The sequence below is a fragment of the Platalea leucorodia genome (genome assembly GCF_965183815.1).
Source record: "Platalea leucorodia genome assembly, chromosome: 3".
Lineage (NCBI taxonomy): Eukaryota > Metazoa > Chordata > Aves > Pelecaniformes > Threskiornithidae > Platalea > Platalea leucorodia.
In genome coordinates this window covers 106,573,698-106,591,431 of record NC_138825.1, presented here as the reverse complement: position 1 = coordinate 106,591,431, position 17,734 = coordinate 106,573,698, and positions in this window count along the sequence as shown.

Below are 17,734 nucleotides of genomic sequence, written 5' to 3'. Positions count from 1 at the left end.
ACCATTTCCATACATCCTAGATATACTTCCTTGCAAAGAGATCCTTGCCTGCAGGAGCAAGAACATGGCTGTTATTCCCAAATACTCAAGAAGTGGAAAAGGCACAAAGACAACTTGTTTTCTTGTTTTTTGTGTGCAACTTCATGATCTGCAGTCATAACCCTACATATCTTAATACCAGTTGCTGTAACTTTCCTTCTTACTATTCTTCTTCCCCTTTATCTGTGTTCATCTTTCTAACACTCTTCCTCCATATCTTCCTGCCTTACTGACTACAGACTCAGCCATCCAAATGGTATCATCAGGATAATTCAGTTATGGTATACTGAAACTTGACTTGTACTTAAGTTTCTTATGATTAAACAACAAAATTACTACTAAGACACAATACATACAAAGGAATGTGAAAATGGCAGTGTATTTATCATACAAAGTTAACAAATTGCCCCAACAGTAAAACCTTTCATAATAAAATTTCAGTACTTCCAAACTTTATAGCACAAAGCAAACAAAAATGTGAATCATACTAATTACTAGCACAGCATCAGGAGATATCACTATGGAGCCAGTTCTGCCTGGAAACACACATGTGGCTTCCACACTGTTTGAATTATAGAAATTATCTTCATTTCTATATGCAGCATGGGTTCAAAGTTAATTGCCTGTTACATTACCAAAGGCAAAGATGAGTACATATTATCTGGTGTGGCAGGGAAAGAAATTTTTAACAAAACAGGAAAAATGCCTCTTGTGTGTTATAAGTCATATTTCCAAACAAAAAAAAATTATATATGCTTCACCACCATAAATAAACTAATTGGAAAGAACTGTTACAGAAGCTGAATTAAGGTTATCAGAGAAAAAAGATGGAAATAACCTAATACAATGTAAAAACATTTTGTGTACTGACTTGCAAAATACAGTTGTCATCCCCAAAGTTTGTAGGCATTTTCCATCCTTACTGGGGAAGTTAAAAAATATATAGGTTTCACCATTTTCCAGAAGCAATTAAGATCAAAATAAAAGAAAAAATCCCCACAGGATGGGCTCAGGAAAAAATAAAAAGGCAACAGAGAGAGAACCTTATAGGTATTAAAGTGTAAATTGGTTAACACTTTAAAATATCTTAATAATATTCTTTTTTAGTAGTTGATTTAAAGATTAACCAGCCTTCCAATTCCCTATGTGTCATAAACTGTGCAAAAACCAAAGCAAAGAAACCATGAATGCCTCCCACTCCTTTCTAACTATAAAGTATGGTATATGAGTTATGAATGTGCATGAGAAAATGTTTCAGAAAAAAAATAGGTAATTTAATTGGCTGAAGCCCATAAAGCTGAAAAATAATGTGTGAAGTAGGCTGATGAAAACGAGAGAAGCTCCATTTGTGTTTATTCAGTCAAGAATGCATATTTGTTGTGACTGCTCAAATACTATCTCCATGGACATATATCTGAGTTACATGCATAATTGATTTTGGCCCAATATATTTGTCTCATCGTTTGTTACGATGAGACAAAAATTTCTTTTTCAGTACAAAGAGCACTAGACTTCAAGTAAAGTTTTACCTTGGTCGAAGTGGTGAGAGTTAGCTACAATCCATAGGACAAAATACTAATTTCACAGGTTTCAAAGAATATAATGCAACAGTACAGACTACTTACATTATGAGTCCCCAAAACCGGTGCCTGCACTTCTTCCTCGCTGCTGTGGTTTTCAGTCATTTTGGACACTATTTTAGCCAGTGCAGCAAAGATTGAGCTGGATATGTCCATCTAGGTATAACAGGCAAATAATTAAAGACCATATCCAAAACAAAACCTTTCTCAATACCTATAGAGCAATTTATGATCAATACTAATTGCTTAAATAACCATACTCTTAATTGTTGACAACATTGCCCAACAGAGTACTTAAAAAGGGCACTTAAACAATCAGATTAGGTTTGTGAATCATCCCCTTAGACTCTGATGCTTAAAATCCTTTTTAGCTGGGTGTGACAGACCATGTCCTATCTGTATTGGGACAGATAAGGAACTAATACATACTTATTTAGTCAGAGATAATCTGGGTCAGTAAGCATTAAGTAACACGTTTAGAAATGTTGCATTAATTTCTTATGTTCTTAAAGTTTTAAATAATTCCCATTAAAGTTCCCTTATTTTCTATCTCCCAGTCTACTATGATTTTTAGTAGGAGGAAACACCTGGAGTAGGGCAGCTCCAGGCAGTCAAGGTTCTTGGCCATAGGTTCTGTATATGAGGATAAGAGATTTTTCTGGAGTGTCCCTATTAACCTACAGAGCTTAAACCTGGGTGATATTGCTGCTGTCTTTATTCACCTGGTAATACAGGTCTCAAAACTGGGCTCCAACTGCTGAAATTAAAGGTTCAAATAACTTATAGTAAGAAACGTGTAAAGATAACATTGCTATAACTTCTTCTAATCTAGATATTTTTTTGCTGGAGCAGCTAATCCTGGGACTCTTCTTACTTAAATGAGTAGAGATTTAAATAAAAACTATAAATGCCTTTTCATTGACTCCCAGGGACTCTAGCTCTAAAAATACTTTGAACATGGTGACTTTGGTACATTTCCAAAATATTTGTTAGGTATTTAATCTGATTTAAAGCTGTTTGGCTTTTGCTAGCTAGTTCCTTTTTAATATTCAGGATTTCAGGGATGCTTGTTCTTTTGTTTCTGGATGCTTCCTTATTAGTCATTTTGAATGTGCGACCCTGAAAAAAGTGCTAGAGCTAGATGAAAATATGCATTTTGTAGCATTTTTTTTAAATTAAATTGGAAGTGTTTAAATTTCTTAAAAATATTATTCAAATTTTGCTGAAGACTCAATCATAACAAATAAAAAAATAGTTCTTCCATCTCCCCATCACTGGAAAATACAAAATAAGGGAGACACTATTAGAACTAAGATCAGAATCTTTTTCATTATAGGTGACTGTTAGAGTGCCAGAAAATTTCACCAGAAGTTTTATTTTGCTGTAAAAAACATGAATTCTTTGAAAGGCCCTTTTATTTTTGAAAAGGAAGTACTATGAACGTCTAATACTAAATGTCTCACAGTAGATCTTAATGGCATATGAATTCTGTTTAAGAAAGTTTACAAGCTATCCTCACATATGACACCACAAGAACAACAGTCAGGTGGCTGAGATAAACTGCAGAATACTCTGTCTTTTCTTCAAAGTGGGTTTTCACCTATATTTTGCCAGGAGGTTAATACGCCTTTTAGACTTATAATCACCTAAGTTTTCTGAAGTCTTCTAAAATCTGAGTTTCTATGGAAGGTGTAGGTTATTCTTTCTTCTGTGCATTAGCTCTTCTACTACCTAAATTCCCTGTTGGATATAAGTTCACATCATCCAGAAATCTCAATAACCCATTGCCACCCACCTTTCCCAGATCTTTTATAAAACGTATGTATTTTAGCCATTAATGTTTTGAGAATCTCAAATTAGCTGGCAGAAGAGGGACAACATCCACGTAATACTGCCACCTGACAATTCAGTCTCTGAAATAAACAGAAAAGCTGTAGACAGTCAGAAAGGTGTAATAGTATCAAATCAAATGTAGAGGTGGGAATGACTGTGAATAAAGTGACTTTCTCTATATAATAGTCACACTCTAAATTTGGTACTGTGAGGGGGAGAAAGCTACTGACGACTCTTACCATCCTTGAAAATGTAGGATTATATAATGCATGCACATGTGTCTCTGAAGTTATTTGCTGAGGGTTTATCATAAATCTAACAGAAAAAAAGTCCTTCAGTGACTGCAAAAGCTAGTACGTCTGGAAAGGCAAGGCAGGGGAAGGAAAAGAAGGGTGAGAGAAAGGAGATAATGTAAGGGTGAACATCTCCATTTTTCAGCTTTACTTTCTGGTTTTAGCATACAGAATTATGTTCTTCAATTCCAATATATACCGAAGTGCCCACTTTACAATTAATACCCTCCAAATCATTCCCCTGACAAATACTCTGCACAAACACTCTATAAAGTTGGAAAAGCCATATGGGGGGAGAGGGGTGAAGGAAAAAAAAAGGCAGAAAAGAAATAAAGTTATGAGAGGTTTTCTAGGTATCATTTTCTCTTAAGATCTCTAAACTTAAAAAGCCACCTTGTGAACAGTGGCAGCTGTAAGAGGCTGTTCCCTCAGTGTGAAAAATAGCTATAGGTTGCAGGGATTTATACTTTTTTTGGCCTTTCTTTTTTTGGCCCTGCATTAGAGATAATTGTCTATTTTCCCCAGAGCAACCAGGGAAAAAAGGGAGATTAAGAACAAGCTACTTGCCTGAGGCAAAGCACCTTCTACTTTTTAGGTTGCTTGACTTACTTGTTCAGGTAAATGACTCATGGTGTTTTAGAAGAACCTTACAGTAAAAGGGGCTATGGCATTGATCTGTCAGTAACATCCTTTTTGCCCCCACCTGCTCCTCCTCCTTTTTCTGCAGAACATGTGGACACTACCTTCTCCTGTTTTGGGTGAGAGCATGCATCTCGACAGCCAATACTTGTGAATCCCCGGCAACACAGAAAGGAAATACCTACTGAAGTGAATTAATTCCTACATAGGGTAAGATGTATTCTCTGTCATGTTAGTTATTACCTCATCTGAGCCTAATAATGTTCCCAGGTTGATATGTTACTCATTACCAAGACACTAGCTTTCAAGGAGGAGAATATTTAAGAATACACTATTAATACCAGTGAGGCATTAAGTGAACTAATTAATCATTCAAATTCTCATTTATTGGCTTAATTAATGGTTTCTTTCTGAACACTTGGAATACAGTCCAAATGTTACAAATATAGGTCTTCTGATGCAGATGAAATGCAATGATGAAGATCAGTCCATTTATAATTGCCCTCACCACCACAATATCTAGCCACTGAGCAGTCTGACATGTCTGCAGTCACCAGGAGAGTGGCATTAATCTGCTTTCTCCTCTCCTCTGTCATAGCACTGGCACTGCTGTTCCCTACCAGCTGGTAATGGCACGGTGGCTGGGAGAGTGAGAGATAGCAGCTAACAAAAGATTCATGGGTCCCTCACTATGGTGGTGGCAGGTCAAGACATATCAGTAACCTTGATGAGGCCTCTGTGTCAGACATGTCTGTGGTGCTCCGGGTAGCTCTGCTGCAAACACCTGATCCTAGAAGATGGCTCCCTTCACAGATCTGTGTCTTGGGTGATGGAAAACTAATGGCCACTACCTATTAGCTGGACAGAAGGCCACATCCACCCTCAATTTGAGGTATTTATCCTCCTGAAGCCATTGTGAGGTCAGAATTTGCTATTAGTCTACCACACATTAAACTAGAGCAACTTACTGAAGGTGACTTAAGTCACTTTAGCAGAGTTGGGACTCTAGCCAGGGGCTGTATCTCTACTGCCAAAGGGCACAAAGACCCAGGGAGATCAATAGAAAAGAGTGCCTTGAGTCTACTCTATATAAAACTTAGTACCCTCTAAAGTGCCTTGAGAACATATATAACATATAGCTCTTGGCTTGGGTCTCCTTTGAGCCATATACAGTACACCAATGGCATTATAATTAAGTATGTGATAGAAAGAGGGTTGGTTGAAAGCTTTTCAGGCATGAGTTTTATCAAAGTTGTAGGAGTGGAATTTTTGTATGAAAAAACCCCAACCTCTTCTCTGCCCTGCAAATGGCATGAGGACATGTGGGAGTGCCCTCTTGGGATGGCAGAGAGAGCCAGGCATGGCAAAGTGGCATCCATACTTTCTGTTGGGAACTGTTCCTGGAACAAACTTTCTCCAGAATCAGACCTTGGCTTGCCTCAGAGGGAACAAGCTGGTTCGCTCCAAAACAGACTCAGTGCAAAACAACAGGCACAAAAATAAAAGGACTGTAAATCATGGAATTTCACATGTGGAAACACATACAATGATAAGTGTATTGACAAACATCATTAATAAAAGGAGAGGCAAAGTATTTTTGTCTGATTTAAGAATGCAATAAAACTGTTTAAGCCACTAGAAGTAATCAGGACTAACAACTGAGTTAATAAATTGAGGTAGGATATAGGAGTGTGTTTTCAGCTTGATATGATGCAAGTATCTAAAAATTGGCTATTATTTCCTTGCATCAAAGTGATGAAAACAGCCATAAACAGGCTTGAAACTCTACTGAGGTAAACACTGATGGGGTCAGATCTGACTATGAATGTTTAAAATATAGTTTAAAATGTTCTGCTGTGACAACAGGAAATTGTCCACAGGACCATAGGACCGTTCAAGGCCAACAGGAGTAAAACCTTCTGAAATGCCTACAGTGTCAATACTGGGCCCTTGGCACCAACTGTATCACTCTCAAATACATTCCTATTCGGGTGCATCTCTTGTCAATGTAGAGAAAACTGGACATAGCTTGCCTGCTGATTGAGGTTCCAGCAGAAAAGTAGTAGCCTGGATTCTTCTTTCGAAGAAGAATTTTATCCCTTGAAATCAGTCAAACTAGGCTGGGGTGAAATTGGGATAATAGAGGAGTAAACCAGATTCAAGATTGAAAAAAATATAGAAGAGACTTTCATATTTTGTAATAGTTACATCTCAGAGGAAAAATTTCTCAACTATGCCTCTGTGTGTGATCAAACCATTATTATCATGTATAAGGGGAATATATTTAAAAGCAAACACATATAAAGTCTGAATTATTAACTATTTCTCTGTGAATCATAAATTATTTCAGTTACTAGTAAGCAATCATTTTCTATTTTGAAATAAATTGTTAACAACCTCATAATACCAACATTGAAAATGCTGGATAAATGAAGATCATAAAGATATTTTTAATGTAAATAGTATCTGTGATATATTTATTTTTAATATAGCCAATGAAAAAATATCATATCAGGTAACACGTATGCCTAAAATGATGAAGTATATAGTCCATTGGAAAGCTGAAAACATCAACACAATAAGAGCTGAGGTGGAAAAATCATAGAATTACAGAATCCCATTACAAAATGGATTTGGGCCATGGCAGTACATTTGCCTAACGTTCCTGTGTCATAGAAGAAGAATACAATCGTATCACCTGTTATACACCTCATTGGTATCTGATGCATCTTGTAAACATCCATAGCCTGCAAGGAATCAGCCAGCAGTGTTTGACTTTAATAGCTTTCCACATCTGCTTAGCTTCCATTAGACCCATCAGCTTTTCTTTCATTGCAGAACTCATTAGCTGACAACTTATCCTATTACAATTCGTTTGCCAGAAAAAAGTAATTCCAGATCCGACTACTCAGGAACTGATGATATTCAGAGAAGATTATGGAAAGGAAGAAATAATTTACTAGAAAAATAAATATTTAGTAGAAATAGTAAATGAAATTCATATTCACCTACAAGTCACAAAGAATTCATATTTCACAAATTATTCAAAGGAGATGTAAAAAATCTAAAATACAAGGGATGCATTTTACTTTGACTGCCTAAATATTTAGGAAATGTTCTGTCAGCTTGGTGCTTTTTCTCTCTGGCCCCTGAACATTCAGTCATTTAAATATTAATAATCAGTGATTTGCTTCAGTTTACTCTCTGTTCTTTAATCTTTACTCATTAATTAATGAAATGTTCAAGGTGCTTCAGCACTGTAGACAAAGAATATTGAACTGGGTCTGAAGGTTGCATAGCTAACTGAAGTCAGACTGTTGAAAGTACTCCAGAGGACCTTTTTGTTGAAATGTCTCTCATTTAAAACCTGAGTTGCATCACTGACTCAATAAAATAGCTAACTTCATTTAAGAACTAGTATACACAAAGAAAAGGAAATCACCAGACCTATTTTGACTGCTGTAGAGTGTTGGCACCTAATCAAAGGTGGTAACCTAGAATCTCTTTGCAGACAATAGAGAAATTCAGGAAGCTCCATGGGTATGTGTGTATGTGTGCATGCACGTGTGTCTATGCAAATTATGATGTCCTGAGGTATGTGCTGGTATTATTTCACCAACTCGAAATATGTCCAGACAATCAGGTCAGATGATTAGAGTTTTGACTTGCATGATTTCAAGATAGCATTCTTAAATGAGGCTTAATAATTGAAGGAAAAAGAACAAAGGTATGCCTGGTTTAGAGGACAGTGTTGTATCTGGCAAGCAGATGTCTGATTTGGAGAGAGGCTGCATTTGTGTTTATGAAATATTCAAAATAATTTTATACTTTCCTCTAAGTGAATAGAACCTTAGGAGTATTTCTAGAATTCTAGAATGTGGTAAATTCAGGTGAAGGTATCTCAGAATGCAATGTATATAAGCAGAGCTTTATATTTTTTTTTTTTTTAACAGAAAATTTTTAATCATTGACATGATTAGAAGATAATGTTTTGTATTTATTTATATTTTTGTTAAAAAGAAAATTTATTTCCATAAAAAGAGAATTCATTAAACAAAGAGTAACAAAGTAAGTTGTATTATACATATTTAAAAAATTAGGGTTATTGACTTACTGATTGGAAAACTATTATTGTAAGATGCATAGAAACTGCAGTTGTTGAAGCTCAAGATGAGTTTCAAACTCAAGATAAGTTTCAGAATATTTTTGGCCAAACATTTATAACATTTCTAAAAATATCATGACATTTATCCTTTAATTACATTATCCTTTAATTACTGAACCATCTGCAAAAAAAAAGATATGTCAAAAATATAAAACTTCTAAATAATATATTTTTTAAAAGTGTTTTAAATTATTTCCTGTCATAAATATTTCTCTGAGAGTATAGGGACTCTGAAAATGTATGAAAATCCTATTTCCTAAAGACATATGAAGAATGTTCATCTTTTGAATTTGGCACAATTATATTCTAGAGCATTTTCTGATAAAAGTTAAGTTTTTTGTAAAAACGAGCAGTCTTCTAACCCCAAATGAAGGTGCTGGAATATACATGTGTTGACTGAATCTTGTGGGATGCTAAGAAATACTATATCCCTTTCCACTATGTGAACTGTTTGCTATCCTGTAAGAATTCTTAAGAATGATAATACTTTTTAATATCAATTTTTCTCTCTATACTCCTGCCATTGAAATACATTGTCTTTGTACTTGCCATAAGTTTGTATCTTTAAGACATGAAATTCCTGGACAAGCTTTTCTAGAGAAAATAAGCTGCAATCTTGGATCCTTTAAAAATAGTAAGCAAGCAGGCAGGAGTTCTACTGGGACGTTATACTAAAAATAAGTAATAATTTGTTCCAATATGAATCAATTTTATGCTGAAAAAAGTAACGTGTTTTTTTTTTTTAATTATCAGCTCCTCTTTTCACATGAAGTCTGATTTAACGTTAGAATTGTTTCTTGACAATGAATTAGGATATTTATATCTCATCTACGAACTGAATGTGAATCACCAAAGCATTAATCTCAAGATATTTAGCCTGGCCTCTATTTTGAATAAAAGTCAATATGTTCCAGATGAGACAATAATTTAAAATCTGAATTTCTCTTGAGTTAACTATTCGAAGTTTGAGATTCATCATTTAATATAATGAAAACTATTAATTTCTTAATTTTATTGAGAAAAATATAGGCAAACATTTTTTTTTCCATTTAAGTTTCCTCTCTGATGTAGGTTTTTGAGCCAAATTTGACAATAACAGAAATGGATAAAATAGCTGATAAATTCAATTTAATGAGTTGAAGCACAATGCTATGTTATATTGATAGATGTCAGTCTGATAAAGTGAGGAATGTCAGCATACTTAATCTGCTCAATTACTACACTTGTTTTATCCTGTTTAGCATACTCTAAAAACAATGGAAATGATCAATAAAACCTGGAGCAAATTATTTGACATGATCATGAATGCAATGGCACTGTGATTTAATAGTATGAATTCAAGATGCAATCACACAATCTTTAAGTTACTAGACATTCAAACTTACTCATACACCTAAGGCTTTTGAAAAATCTTTTTGATAGGTTTATGGGTTTTTTTTAAATGCCAAAAGAGCTTAAGAATCTGACTTGCAGTACTTGTTTGGGCAAAATTCCTAGTATCTGGTATGATGTTATTAATAGACCTATGACAGAAACATTAATTAAATTATTTTACTTACAAGCAGTAGAATAGACAGCTGTCAAAAAAATATCACTTCAAGTGAGAAACCATAAAGAATGTTGGACAGATACAGATGAATCTATAAGTAATTGAATTTAGCAACTATTCTATAATATTTCCATAATTAAATTCTTGCATCTGTCAAGGAAAAGAAATGTGTTTCACCTGGTTCAAGTATTTTTCACAGCACAAAGCTGGAAAGCTGGTCATTTCCTGGATGAAACTGAAACTAAGCAGAAAAGTAGAATGCAATTTAAAGATTCAGTGAATAAAAAGAATAACTTAAATGTGGGTTTTTTTGTTGTTGAAAAATACCAATATGGCCAAGTTTAAATGTCCTGCAGAAATGTGCTAATTTAATTACACCCTTTTAAAATTTCTGTCACCAGTCCTTGATTTTTGTACCTATTAAGCTGGCTCTCCCTAGGCCTGAGAGTAGATAGATCAGCCCAGAAACTTCTGCAATTTTTGTCAATGTTGATAAAAAGGTAATTTTAATTTTTTTTTTTCAAAATCAGACTTCAGAACTTGCACTAGACACAAAATGCAAATGTTTCACTCCAAAGCAGAAACACTCATTTCCCATTTCAGTAGTTTTTGTGGAGTGGATTCTAATTTGCCCAGGCTGCATTCAGTCTGTGGTCTCTGTAGTACTCCCACATGCCCCAGGAGCCTTTCTGTAAGCCATGCTGAGAGTTGTCTGCAAACCTGCTCAGTACCAGCTCTCACTTATCCTCCCAAGCCTCTTGGAAAGCCACCTTACTATCATTGCATGCAATATTTAACAGTTTCATGGCCCCCGGAGAATTATTCACATTCTGCAAAGCATCTTTATAAATACTCTAGGTTTAGTAACACATAGAAGATGTAGGGGAAAAAACAAAAAAAATCATTACAAACACTCCTCATCATGTCTGTGCTCAGGTCCTGCAAGCCCTATGTAGAATGGATAGACTTTTCAGTCCCATTTCTGCCTATTGTCTGCATCAAAGTATCTTGAATAATATTCCTGTTCCCTCCTTCAGCTGGCTCAATTAAGAATAATATTTTTGTTCCTGTTTCCATCCATCAGATGACATTTATTAACCCTAGTTCTATTGAAATGGCAAGAGTCAGATGCTCAAGTCTCAAGTAGGAGGTCATCAAACTTGATGACTGTTGGACTTCTGTCTTATATGAGATCAGATATGCGAGTATAAAACATCTCTCTTGCTTGCATTGGCTTTGAATTAGTGTGCTAGTTACGGATTTGAAAATGAAGGCCAGTGAAATATGAGGCTGAAACACAACTTTTTATTTTTAATCAGATCAGTCACTGAGACTTAGAATTGCAACAATATGTTTTATTAAAATACTATTTTTAAAGAGAAGCAGACAATTCTGAAAAGAATCAAGTTTCTTCTCTTTGCAGAAAACTCATTAGATAGTATTACAAGTATTAAAAATGCCCCCAACAGATGTTAAAGTGTTTGCCGACATACAAGTTGCTGATGTTGTTTTATTCTATCAAATTACTTTGCTCCCTTTCTGTTTTTCATATTGCAGATCAAGAACATTGCAATGTACAATTTACTTAAAATTAACTACTTGAGTTGACCTGCAGTCTATACCTTTCATTATTCAGTAAAATCTTACAGTGTTAGATCTCAAGTATCTTAATCTTTTCTTCTCAACACAGCAAAATAGCAAGAATATGTGCATTTACATGATGTTTCAACACATTTCTTTAAAAGAGCAAGAGTAACATTTCCCTTCCTTAAGAAACAGTTTTATTTTCAACAAAAGAAGTACAATTTTTATGATATACAAATTGGGAAAAAACCCATATTACAAATGAAACTGCACCCATTTTTCAACTGAGCAATCCAAAAATCCATAAAATAAATGCATTTCTCAGACTGAAACAAAAATATGATCTATATTTGTGTATGTACACTATAATAATATAACACTGTAATGGCTATTGACATGTCTCTCTTCCACTGATGCCTTCTAACTAAAAGCTGGCACAATAGGTAGGATTACTAGACTGGAGGATTCAGATGAGAAAAGGGAGAAGTAATCCCACTCACAGAAATCTTAATTTAGCAATCAGAAAAAAAGTCAATGATTAACCAAATGATTCATTTTTAGAAACAAATTTCTTTTTATGACTCTTAAGCCAGTGTTGAATAGGACTGACGAATTATTTCGCAATCTTTTAGACACTGTATGTAAGTCAGTGAGATTTCCATACTAGCTGTGTGTCACCTTGGAGGTAAGCAGAATGAAGATTATCTGTGGCAAGACCTGAATTGTCTAAATTAGTTTTCAAGTCAAAAACAAATGTAATGCTGCCTTCCAGCCCAGCTCTGGATTCACAGACTACTGAAAACAGTGCAAATTCCAGGGCTTTCCAGAGAGGTCCCATCCAGGTACAGTAATAGATACAGATATGGCAGGGATTGCGCTGTGAGATAACGAAGAACTGTGTAATAAAAATATTAATTAGCTGAAAAGAGAAAGAAAAAGCAGATGACTTTTGGAGATACTGAAACCAAAAGGGTCTTTGGCTGCACAGAAGTGCAGCAAAATGGCTCATTTTGCAAAGTGTAGGCTGTTTATAACAGAAAGTTATACAGAGCCGCAATGGGGACTTACCTCCTGCATCCATGTGCTGAAACCTAAACTCTGCTGAAATTGCAGAGAGTAATGGGTTTAACTTTAGGCCAGTAATGAGTTTAATCTTGAGGCCAGAGACTCACAAATACTTGATTTGCAACTGATTCCAAACAGAGCTTCATGCATGTGATTTGTAACTAAAATCTATAGGGAGCCCCATGCAGCTGCTCAGTCAAAATGGTGTTTCCACTGTTGAATCAATTTACATGGAAAATGAAATGACCTCTTTGGAAAGAACCTACATGAGAAGTTGGAGAAAAGTTGTTTCTCACCTCTTCTTCCCATCTGTGGACAATGCAGTTTCGTACAAATAAAGATCAAAATGACTCATAAACTTTTCCTCCCTTGCTCCTCCCTCCAGTAGAAAGTGTTATTGGTTTGTTCATAAGGATTCACTGATTTAATAGCACACAAGCACTCTTCATAGGAAGTGTGAGAATGCCAAATATTTGTCAGACCCAGACAGTATTAAGTGATTAAAGTTTTTACTGTGTGTTGCTTCTGAAGGTCAGTGGTTCCTTTGTATTGCAAAGTAACTGCACAAAGGAAGACACTAGCAACAGGAACACCATACACACATGGTATTTGAAATTGCACAGGAAGGAAAATCTGAAGGAACTGCTGGGAACTTGCTAGTATGTTCTTTTTGAAAGTATTAAATTTTTGTGGTCTTGATTACTGAACATAGTATCCCATCTCATCACACAGTGAATTCCTTAGCATATATTTTCAAATCAAAGGCTTTGGCTCCCACCTACTAAAATAGTATATTATCAGGACTCACAAAAAAACAGATAAATCATTTGAATGCCCTTAGGCAACACTGTGTTTCTGCTTCCTGAAAGCTTTCCGTATGTCATGTAATGCTTTCCAAATCATCCAATCATTCCATGGCTGGATTAATAAAAGGTTCGTGCATATAAAAATAGGCAAATATGTAAGTAAACTTCCAGATTATCCTAACAGAGACAGAGAAGGAACTGCAGGATTTGTAACTGAGAGTTTGTACACTTTTCAGATTTAGCAAGTAAAATTACAAAAACATCTGGAAGATGTTATATTTATTATCATATCCATCTCTATTAAACAAGGTATTTGCTTTTGTTTATTGCCAAAAATATACGGGTGGTGGCATCTGAGTTGCTCTTGATGATCTCCTTTGAATCTCTTTATAAACTGCTCAGGAATACTGCTGAACTTTAGGGGGCTTTACACGTGTATGGTGAAGAAAGAGAGCAGCTGGGCATCTATAGGAAGTATGAGAGCTGGATCTGACCATTCAGCATGATGTATATTGTGATAACACAAACAATCCAAATAAGTGTCCATCTCCACAGAACTTCCTTTTGATTTGAGTTAGGTATATGACAGGAAAGCTATCTTTCTCATATCTTAGGATAATACTTTTTTCATTAAACATAAACAATGTATATTGACTTCACTGAGGCATCTTGTGGAACAAGGTACTACACAAAGCATGTAATGGTTTCAGTGTCACAGGTTCATTTTTATTTGTGTCCTGAAATATGAAGAACTATATTTTAGTTACCAGAACTATCCTGAATAATGTATTAAGTAGGCTACTCAAAGATACTGGCAAGTTTTCCTGCCCAATGATTTTCCAAACTCCATCTCTCCACTTGTTCTAGATGCACCCATTCATATTTAAATTTCAATCAGTGACTTTAGATTTTTTTTAATCTCATTGAATCACAGAATCATTTAGGTTGGAAAAGACCCTTAAGATCATCGAGTCCAACTGTCCAATTTGTTTATCATGTGGTAGAGTCTGGGGTAAGATATCTTATTCTTGTGCTATCCTAGGTCTCTCAGGAAAGGTTGCTAGGCTGTAGGGTTAAGTTTACTTTTATCTTTTTTTTTTTCCCTTTTCATTTCCTAAATTCTCCTTGTTTATATTGGCACAGTAGTTTTCCAACTGCCTTTACCATATAATTGTATGGACTCTGAAGGTGGGATTTGCTCCTGAACAGGTCAAAACACATGCTCATTAGTTGATGGATAGACACTCTTAGGGCAGAGTTCTGAAGTCCTATTTTAGAATTGAAGATGTGATGAGATGGCTTGCAAGTTCAAACAATTTTCTTCCTAGAGGGCACAAAGATGGTAAGTTCAGATATATACATTTCATCAAAGGAATCTTAGGATAAAATTTTGATTAGTATCTATGGTATTCAAGATTGTTAACTGGAATTTATAATGGCAAGTCCTCTGGAAATCTTTGAAATTTTCATCTGCAGATGCTGAAGCTGCACTGACTTCTGAGTGGTCCACATCCCTAAGTCCATACAAAACTCAATGATGTCTTTAAAGTCTAAGTATTTTATTTAAGACACCTGGGTTTGTTTTGACTGAATTTATCAGGCAATTGGGAACCTAGTTGTTGTGAAAGTGGTGGATATTGTGTATCCGTTGCCAATTCTAAGTCATGGTATCATGCAGCTTCCTGGCTCTATTTTGAATATTGCCAATTCTCACCAGCTCCAGTGCAAGTTGCTGAGTAATGGAACATTCAAAGTATGCACAAAGAACGGCTGTAGACACTATTACTCTTAAACAATGAAATTCATAGAAATGTTCCCTTTTATCAACATATCTGTAGAGTTTACTTCAAAAGAAATTGTCATTTTCAGTTTGTGTTACATCATACTGGTGGATAAAGTTACCAAGGGCAAGTTATTATCGTGTAGTTTATTACATGCAATCAAGCGTACAAACAGAAGGGACATCCTGATGAGAAGTCAGAAGTCTTGAGAAATTACTGTCATTGTGCATGAAACTGAGGTCATGCCTAGAGAGAGGCTTGGATTAATGATCTGCCACTTTCTGTAAACACATATTTCAAATACCATGAACCATCTATGACTGCATGACAATTACTTTAAATAGAGAATGCATTTAATGTTTGTTGGTATTATAGCTATAAATATCAATGCATCAGTTAAAAAAATCTGCTTGTGAAATATGGACCTTTTTACTTAAAGTATATTAAACTGTTAAATTGTTAACTATTACTTACCCTCAGAAAATACGTACCAGTAGCTACTAGGAATGGAATCATGGGAAGTATTATAAGCATATTTCTTGATGACTGATTTGTTCATTAAATCATCAAAAGCCAAAGCCGTGGTGCTCACCCTTCAGCTCTCTGCAGCAGCCAATGAAGTCAAAGGGAATTTGTTCACTGACTTCAGGGGGTGGCCAATTGAGCTTCCTGCCCTTCTCGAGATGTGCAGGATCTTCCGGGTAAAAAATCTCCGAATTGCTCCCTGATAACATTGAATTCTGTGCTCTGTTTAAATATTCTCTAGTTGTAGCATTGATATACACTAATTCAGCAGAGTTTCTAAGCAAGATTTAGCTTATGTGTGAATGCTGGATGACAAAACTGCCTCCAAAGTTTTAATCAACCAATGTAATCTGTTTTGGCATCTCTGTGAATACTGACTTAATCTCCAGGAGCCTGTTTCCTTTTCTGCAAATGCAGGACAACAAAATAACTTTCCGCCATGGGTTGTTGATGGCATAAGAGGCTGTTTTTGATTGCAGAAGAGATTTTCTGAAATCATAAACGATACAGAAGCCTACTCATTAACATGCAAAACCAAGTGACTTTATCTGAGTTCCCCTAAGAATCCTATCTTTTACAAGGTTATTGTTCCAGGCTTGGAAATAAAGAGAATTTTACAGTTTAGGAAGAGTTAGGAAGAAATTCAGAATAAATTCCAAGAAGAAAACAATTAATATTTCAACACTGTATCAGCTTATAAGCCCCAGTGCCTTGGACATTTATAATCATGACATTAGTCTTCTTGAAGGGGTAAGTAAAAAATCTAGCATTTAATCAGTCCTTTCCATCCTTCTCTTCATTGTTCATTTGCTTAAACATTCTTGTTTAACAGGCCTACTCCCTATGTCAGCCTATGTTGCAGCTGGTTAAGGTGAATATGACAGGGTTCCTTTAGACCAAAGGACATCTGTCTTTGGTCTAAAGTGTCTCCATTCTAGCAGCTGTAACATTGCTGTTCCCACAGTGCTTAAGACAGAATAGATCACCTGTTACCAGGAAAGCTCATTTAGTTAAAGTTGGGATGAGCGGCTGCAAAGAGCTCTGCTGTTATAATTCCTCACCCAAGACATATTAACGTCATTTTTCTTATCATTACACAAGAAAGACAACAATGTTTTAATCTTCTTACCCAAATACCAAATTACTCAAATACCCCAGATAATTTAAATGACCAAGAGTCAGAGTCCCATCTGTACTAACTTTCATGGTAGCTTGTGTGATGCAGCACTGTGTCACCCTGTGGTAAGAACTATTGCTGTCGCACCCATTTAGTCAGTAACTTTTGGCATCTTGTGAGATGCAATCCAGCTTGGAAGGCCAGTTTAGAAAACCAGTCCATAAAGAAACACAGAAAACAAAGTCAGACTCCTAAATAGTACTAGAAAAGAAATGCAAAAGTGCAAATATTTCTCTTTTTTAACCTTTTGGAGAAGAAAGAAGAATTAGGTAAAGTTATGACACAACACGGAGAGGAGAATAATAATGAGAATGAATCTTGTGGAAATTTGGCTTTGCCTTTTTTCCTTCTTGCTATGTAGCAGACAGTTAATATTTTCATGGTCCCACACCTCAAATTGTTATTGCCTATATTTTTCACTGTAGGAAAGAAAAAAATCTATATTCTCCACCAGAAATACTATTAGGTTGTTATGGATAATAAAAGGAATAGCTTGACTTACTGCAACAGGTGAATAATCTGCATATACGGCTTTCAGAATGCCAGTCACTCTACATTTAGAATAGTCAGACTTGCTTGTTGTTTTGCAGCAATGTTCTCTGCTGCACTGAAATGTGCTCAGAATAAACTGTAGTGGAAGAAAATCTTAGATTTCTGTTTTTCCTCTCTCAAAAACACAAATAAAGTGGAGTTTTTTG